Source organism: Lycorma delicatula, chromosome 8 (assembly GCF_047948215.1).
Source record: "Lycorma delicatula isolate Av1 chromosome 8, ASM4794821v1, whole genome shotgun sequence".
NCBI classification, from domain to species: domain Eukaryota; kingdom Metazoa; phylum Arthropoda; class Insecta; order Hemiptera; family Fulgoridae; genus Lycorma; species Lycorma delicatula.
The window spans coordinates 24,023,253-24,031,646 of record NC_134462.1 but is presented as its reverse complement, the minus strand read 5'-3'; the positions used below and the strand labels follow the sequence as shown (position 1 = coordinate 24,031,646).

At 30.7% G+C, this 8,394-nt stretch overlaps 1 long non-coding RNA gene across 2 annotated transcripts in view; it reads left to right on the top strand.

Moving 5' to 3' along the window:
- Positions 1 to 233: 233 nt before the first annotated feature.
- LOC142329256 (uncharacterized) overlaps positions 234 to 8,394 on the top strand; it is a 33,525-nt gene continuing 25,364 nt past the window's right edge. The window contains exons 1-2 of one of the 2 annotated variants that reach the window (XR_012757443.1): positions 234 to 456; positions 5,834 to 5,999. This is a non-coding gene — a long non-coding RNA (uncharacterized LOC142329256). The remainder of the gene's footprint in view (positions 457 to 5,833; positions 6,000 to 8,394) is intronic. The other variant, XR_012757444.1, reaches the window with a different exon arrangement.

The following is an 8,394-nucleotide window of genomic DNA, read 5'->3' as shown; positions in this document are numbered from 1 at the left end:
ATTATACTTTTTATTATTAATAAATTAAATGGTTTATTATTATTATTTTAAAACGGTAAATAATTTGTAATATTTATTGCCAATATATTCAGAGATTTGAAAAATAAAATGTACAACGCAATGTTAATTTTAATTTACGCTGTTTTTATAAACAGTGTGGACATTACGCAGAGCGAGGTGGACATTAAGTTGTTGACGGTTTAAATACGTAACTGGCGCATGCGTAGCAGCCTTCGTTGCTTCCAGTTAATTGTATAGTCGTAGCGTCCCTCTCATCATCTATTGACTTGCAACACGTAAAATTGTGACAGTGTTTTAGGTTATCTATCTAATCGAATGATGAAATTACTGCTAAATTCAGACGATTATAGTTAAGCAATAAGGTGTAACGAAAGATTAATTTATTATTATCATCGGCTCACTTCGTGTTTTCTACGGACAACTAATCTGTATTCAGTAAGTAATGTTCCTTTAATACTGCACGCGTTAGAATAACTTTATTTACAAGAACCTATGCACTTTTTTGTACGCACTTTATTTATTTTTATCTAGGTTATGTATAATTGCGTTAATTTTTGTAATATTGCCATGAAACGTATTGTACAAGGCGATTCGGGGCCTTATAGGATAAGCTATTCTTTGATTAGTTGTAATTCTCCGATTACAGGTTTATGTAACGTAATTTCATGCTCGTATTATGTTTCGGAATCGCGGGATGTGATTGTTAAAATTTTTGCAACAAGTACCGAGTGTTAAATTATTAAAATAGCTGAACGGTTGTCGATACAAATGGATGTTTATTTGAAATACATATTAATGCTGTAATATTTAAAAAAAAAAACAAAACAAAAACGTATTCCTGGTTATGGTGTATTCATCTTTTTTTTTTAGTTACAAGACGTTAATTTAATGACGTAATTCATAGCTTATTCGCAGTACTTAATGTAGTTTACAAGTTATTTAAATTAAGCAAGCTTATTCAGTACGGTAATATTTTGGGATTGAATCGTAAATTTCCATATTCGGATCGTAAAATCGTTATCAGTAAACATAATATAACAATTGTCGTGTTAGAAATTCATTGTTCAAATCACTGATATATTAAACGACTCGAAACCACTTTTCAAATGCATCTAATTTTTAGCACAACGGTTCATAAAATTGTATTTTCTCTTCAGAATAATAATCGAAATGGAATTACAAGTTATTGATATATGAACATATATAATTTTTTGTTTTTGTATCAGATAACCTAAATTATTAATATGCTGTATTATACAACCATTACTTGAATTAAATTTTCAGCAGTTGAGGCTAACATGTCATGAATGTATAGGATTAACATAATATGTATTATAATATTTGTATTATTTTAAAAAATTAAAAAAAAAAACTTTATAAATTTATAAAAAAACATTTAATGTATGAAAATTATTAAAAAAATGAACAAAAATTGATATTTTTTATTATTATAAGAAAAGAAATTTATTTAGAAATTAGGAACATTTTCGGAATTTTGCAACCAAAATTTTATACACACTTTGTTCTATATAGTTTATATTTTTAACGTTAATTAGAAGAGGTTAGCGTAGGTTACATTTAGTTAGATCAAGTTTATTCCGTGTGCCGGCCTCCGTGGCTTGAGTGGTAGCGTTTCGGCCTTTCATCCAGAGGTCCCGGGTTGGAATCCCGGTCAAGCATTATATTTTCACACGATACAAATCATCCATCTCATCCTCTGAAGCATTACCTAACGGTGGTCCTGAAGGTAAAAAAAAATGTTTATTCCGTGTACTGACCGAATCATACACCTACGCTCGCTTCTCTCGCTAAGCATCTCTAATTACGAGACTTTTTAATTCATAAAATAGTGTTATGTCAATCAATCACCTTATAATTCTTTTCGAGTTAATTTGTTACACTCGAATTCGTGTTGCAGAGACGATTCCAATACCAAATTTGTTGCAAAACATCTGTCAGATCTCGGATTGAGCTTTTTTTGCAAAAAATGTCACGAAAGTTTTAAAAATTATTTAATCAAACTGAGTGATAGGCTGAGTGATAAGAGTTAGATGAACATGTTATAATAACAAATTTTAATTTATTAATACAGTTAATAAAATGTTTTACAGGATCTGTTGCAACTTTATAATAAACATTTTGATGTAATAATTAAAATATAAACAGTAAAATAGTAATACATAGAGAAAAAAAACAAAATGAAATACGGTTGAAAATCGTTTCATAAATTTTCTGCAATAACTGGGGTTGTTTGTCGATTGTTATAAAAAAGGAAAGTGTCATTTTCTTTCAAAAGAATAAGGATTTTAGCAACTAACATTGTAGCTAATTGAAGTATTTTGATGAAATAAATTATTTATTATGAGATAAAAAAAAAACTAAAATATAGAGGTGGTCAGGATTTTGAAATTATTTAAACGTTTTAAATGTAATTTTTTGTTTATTAGAGAAAGTTGGTGTAAATATGTGTGTTAAATATTATAATGATTGCTAACTTCGATCTTGAAATGTAAATTTTTCTTTAAAAAAACACAAACTGGAGAACAGAAAGAAAACGAAAGGCAATCACCATTTTGATAAATTTTTTGTTTATTACGATGCGTAAAATTGAAAAAAAGCTGACAACTCAGTTGTAGGACTTTCCCGCCACGCGGCTTTTTTCTCTGATGAACGGCTTACACACACATACATACACAACTTAATTTAAAATATATCATTTTATTTAAATATAATATTTTTTGTACTGTACGTCAGTGCTACACTAGCGTTCCTTGTAGTGTCTGGAGGTACTATTGACGCAAAATCAACAACATCAACTAACTTACTCAACTACTTCCTAACATACATACACTTACAATACATTAACAACAACTGACATACATACATACATACACATATAATAAGAATAAAATAAATATGAGAACATACAATGATCAATACTTATACATCTGTACAGCAAGTTTACGTATTAACATAATTTGAATTTCAAGTTAGTTACACAGTACAATACAAAAGATACAATGTAAAAAATATTTGTATCCTTCGATAATATTTAAAATTTTATCAAAATTTAATTAAGGTGGCGTCAGAGATAAAACAAAATTAAATAAAAATTAATTAGAGTAAATAGAGAATAATACCTACATACATCTAAGGTCGGCTGTTCTTGCAGATTAAAAATTTCAATTTTATTTTCCCTAATAAATATTATTATCGATGAAATTACAATTTCGGGAAGTCATTAAAGTTATTTGTACGCAAAACCTTTTCATTTGGTCGATTTGCTTTTTACAGAAAAAGTTTTGAAAACCATATAAATTTGTTTGTATGATTTTTCTGTAGCTTTCAATCTTGTTTCCTTAAAAATTAATCGGAAAACCGGCGTCATGTCTTCCTTCATTAAAATATAGTTAAGATTCCCGTTCACATAGTTTCCATCTTAAAAAAGTCACTGTTTTTTTAATGAGAAGTTTATTTTTTTGAAGTTCCTTGCAGAATTAAGCCTTGCCTCCTAATTTTTGAATGTAACTGTTTTAAAAATTCAGGGTTTTTTATCATTTGAAGAAGGAATATTTTGAGCAACATAAATAACATCCGGTTTGTAATCGACATCAATAAATTTTGCTACAAGACACAGTGTTTGATTAATGTTTTCATTATCAACTGTCGTATTTCTTGAATTTCCAAATTCACTCGTCGACTATATTGTTCTAAGTAATTTATCTACTCAGATAAAAGAGATATTTTTTTAATCAAGGTGTAGCACATCTTTTCTTAATTTTTTAATTCAAAATTCTAATTCTTAAATGCTAATAGTTTCTTAGAGGTTTCGTCATTCCTCAGTGATCAAAATTCATACTTCTTTCAAGATTTTTTTCCAATGTACTTGATATTAATAACACTGTCTATTTTATTGTTTAAAATTTGTAAATATTTACTTACGTCAGTATTTTGGTAAGCCAAACACTGAAAAAGTGTCATTATCAGCTAAATGACACACTTATTGTATAATCAGTGGTATATAGGTACACGTACGGAACAAACAAATAAACAAACAAACAAACAAATATTCATTTATTTATATAAATATATATATGTGTGTGTATGTAGTTTAAGAAAGCTTTTTATCCAAGAAATTTTGTATTAGAAAAAATTCCTGGAATTATTGAATATAGTATTATTTCTAAATTATTTACTTTTACTATCGAATTACTCATCGAAAATCATAATTATTAGAGGTTTGTCGATCGTATATTTTGCTGATATTAATTCCATGAATTATATATTATTATAATATTTTCCTGTTACATACTAGCTTTATTATTACCCGCGTTCATATTAGGGAACGGAGAAAGTGATCTTTGTAGTTGGGACTTAATTGGGTAACCGTCACTAGCCATCATACGGGTAGTGTTCACAAAGTCGTAATTTTTAGTCGGTCATAGGAAGTAAACAGACATTAATGTTACATTTTATTGAATCGTAAAGCCAATAAACCGACTTATATATTTAAGATCGGTTTATAAAAAAAAAAATCCCTTTCGGCACGCTGGAAGGTGGAGGTCGATTTCACCGGTGCTAAGTAGGGGATAAAAAAGATTTCCACCTTAAAGTTAAAAAAAATTTCAAATTTATTCAATACGACAATGGTTGCATGTGAAAATGTTTCACATGTTTAGCATACGACAAGCCCCATCTTCTTACAATTCCAACAACATTTTGATCATCCCTTGCCGTAAGGGTTGGTCATATCAAAAATTGTTTCAGAAACAAATTTTAGGTAATATTTAGAGTATTAATTAATGTCCACTTTAAATCGATTCGATACTATGTCTATTAAGGGAGGTATGATTTTTTTGTTTTGTTTTCGAAACCCCGTTTTTTTCCACCTACTAGGCCAATGGCTGGTGATATCAATAAATTTACTTAGTTACATTTAAGGCCCTTATTCAAAGAATAGTAGGAACTTTAAACGAATTCGATATTTTACATAATAAGAAAGTTATAGTGATGTTTTGTTTTTTCGAAAAAGCCCCTCCCATTTCCACCCTTATGGTCCGATTTTGGCCGTTAACGAACTCAACCGAGATTTTGGAACGAGTTATTTTTAACGAACAATTTGAAAGTGACTGGAGCAAAATTACGTGGAAGTGACTGGCAGTTATCGTGTCCACAAGAAAATGAAATATATATATATATATAAACTTTTGAGTTGACGGTAGTTTTCGGGTCTGGGGGATGTGAAACGCGAAGATATGTCGAAATTTTCTGGAAGTCGAATCATGGTAACCATTACAATAGGTAGCTTTCTTATGAAATCTACCTAAAAAACAAAATGGTACATATCAAAAATTTTACTTCGATAAATTGAAATATATGCAACAACAAATTACCTTCAAAAAAAGAGTAATATGAAAATAAATCAGGTTTCTTGTAGGAAATCCTTTGTCCATCTTTGGAATCGAACGGCGGGCAAAATTATTTGAATTAAAAGCTATTTTACCGGACTACCGCGTTAAATGTTAAACAATCGTAATGGTTAAAATGTGTTGGACTATTGTAATAATTCTGAAATAGAAAGTAGTATCATAAGTTACCCCTTGATTATGTACTAAAAATAAACAGAAGTATGTATAGAACAAAGTTTTAAGATTTAATTCAAAAAAATTGAATTTTTTCCTCTAAAAGATAAAAAAATTATACAAGTAATTTATTTTCTAATGAACTTTATGTACAGAGATAAAAGAAAATTACTTGATAATTTAATATGATTATTATACGCTATAATTTTGTTTACTGTTTTTTGTTTTAGTAAAAATACAAGAAATAAATACTCTGGAATTGAATTCGGTTGTTTATTTTAATTAACGTAATTGGCTTTAAGATGAGGAAGAACAAAGTACAGGAAGAATTACTTTTTGGCAGAAAAAATGCGTTGTAGTTTAGAAGGATAATAATTATAGTTTACAGTTACAAAGGTAATGGTCAATTTTGTTTACTTTCTTCTTTTTTTTAAGAAAATAAAATAAATATATGAATAAAAAGGAAACATATTAATTGTGCGAGTGAAATAATATACTCGAATTAAGAATGTATTCTCACTGTGTTTTTGTTCATTGTGTTAAAAGTGTGTGTTGTTTTTAACAATTTTTTAGAAGTAATCTTTAATTCTTTTTTACAGCAAATTTAATTAATGAGATATTACATTATGACAAGTAATCGGTCGCCAGACTAGTTTAAAGAGAACTTCTCCCATCTCTTTTTACTCGTCCACTTAAATGAAGATATCTAATTGTGTTACGTGATAATATTTTTATCGCTGCTTAAGCTTTGTACTGTTTAAATTTCCTTTTCAATCGATTTACCCTTGCACATTTTAAATTATCTAACCAACTCCGTTATTATGCGTAGTCGTTGAGAATTTATCATATATTTATTTTTTCCTGATACTTTTAATTTTGAACTCGATCGGCCTTTTACGTTTTTCAACACTGATTTCATAGTATTTTTATAAGCGTAAGAGTATTGCCTTTCTGGTTTTCCCGACAGATTACAGTTCGTATATAGTCTTTCTCGGCGTTATCTTTCAGATTTCTAATTCTGTAAATTAATTTTAACATAATTTTTTTTTCTATTTAAAAGCTTACCTAGTATTTTAAAATTTACCTCTGATTTTCTTCATAATTTTCTTTTTAAAAATGTCAGCGTTTCAAATTAAAAAAAAAACCACAAAATGAATTATAGAAATTATGGAAGACGTAAAACATGCTATGCGTGTAGCCTACATTTTGATTAATATCTACGGACTGGATTAACATAAATTCTTTCCAAAGTAGCTCAAAAAATAGTATATATAGTGCATTGATGAAAATAAATTTTTATAAAATTAAAAAGGGGGAGGAGCAATTTCGGCCACTTTAGTTTTTGACATTTTTGTATAGCGCCGTAGAAAATTGGGCTTTAGTCAAATGAAAGTGCTTATGTTGTTTAAAATTTAAAAATTTTGATTCAGTCGAATTTAGGAGCGGGGATATTTATAAACAATTTTGGCCTTATATCTCAAAATTCCGATGTTCATATATATATATATATATATATATATATATATATTAGGACATCGCTTCAACACCACCGCCCATCTGTGTAAACACAGACGAACGGCAGCTCCACGAGAGGCTGTCTTCCACTCCTTTGCATCCTGCACTTTCCTATGCAGTACTTTGTATACAAAGCTGGACACCACGGTGAATTTATCACTGTCTGTTAGCATTACTCCAATAACATTTTTACGTCTATCGGACCAGTAATCACCATACATCTTCTTTCTCTGTCCCACCTAACGCATTGGAAAAATACATGTTAAGTTGTGTCCCTCTGACCACAGTATTGGCACTTCGAATTATCTACCTTGTGTCTTTCGAACAGGCTCGGAATGAGCCGTGGCCGGTCAGGAATTAGGTGAGAATAATTCAGCTCGCCAAATCCCCTCCCGATCCACGGCCCGATCTCACCTATTAAATGCCGGGTCCATTCGTCTTTTCGTGAGGTGACCCGCCTTGTCTGCCACTCTTCTATTAACTTACGTTGCGCGTCTTCCTTATTCATCCCTTCATCAATTTTTACCCGAGCTTGAGCCATCTGCTGTATATGTAACACTCCAGTAATTACAAACAATGCTTCAGTTGACACCGACGAATAGGCACATGCTATTCTTAACACTATTTTTCGTTGTACTCCCTCTAAGTACCTCCTATTCTTGTCACTTCTCAGAGCGCTGTGCCACACTGTCACACCGTATAACAATATAGAATTCACCACATGTGAGTACAGTTTCCTAATGGAGACTCGTGGTCCAGTTGTTCTTCTTAGTAGTTTATTTAGACTTTGTAGTAGTCTGTTTTGACTTTGTATTTAGACTTTTAGTACGTACCTTCTGTACATGAAAAGTAAAGGATCTTCTGTGGTCTAGCCACATTCCCAGATATTTTCTATTTCTGACGAACTGGACCGGGCCTTCCGCAGTCACAATAGGAATATGCGTTATAATTCGCCTTCCCGTCATAGAGATTGCCACCGTTTTTTCGTGCGACAGCCGGAGTCTTCTAGTTCTCATCCATCTATGTACCATATTTAGTGCCTCATTTGCTACGCTCGCTGTCTTCCTCCTTCTTGGCAGTGACAACTAGCGCAAGGTCACCAACAAAAGCTATTGCTTGCACTCCTGGGTACTAAGCGCAAAATCCAATCGAAGGTAAGGTTCCATAAAATGGGTCCAAAAACTGAATCCTGAGGCACCCCACTGAACACTGAATTCAATCTCACTACTGCCTGTTTAGTATACCAAAAATTTTTCTTGTAAGTATCTTTGTATCA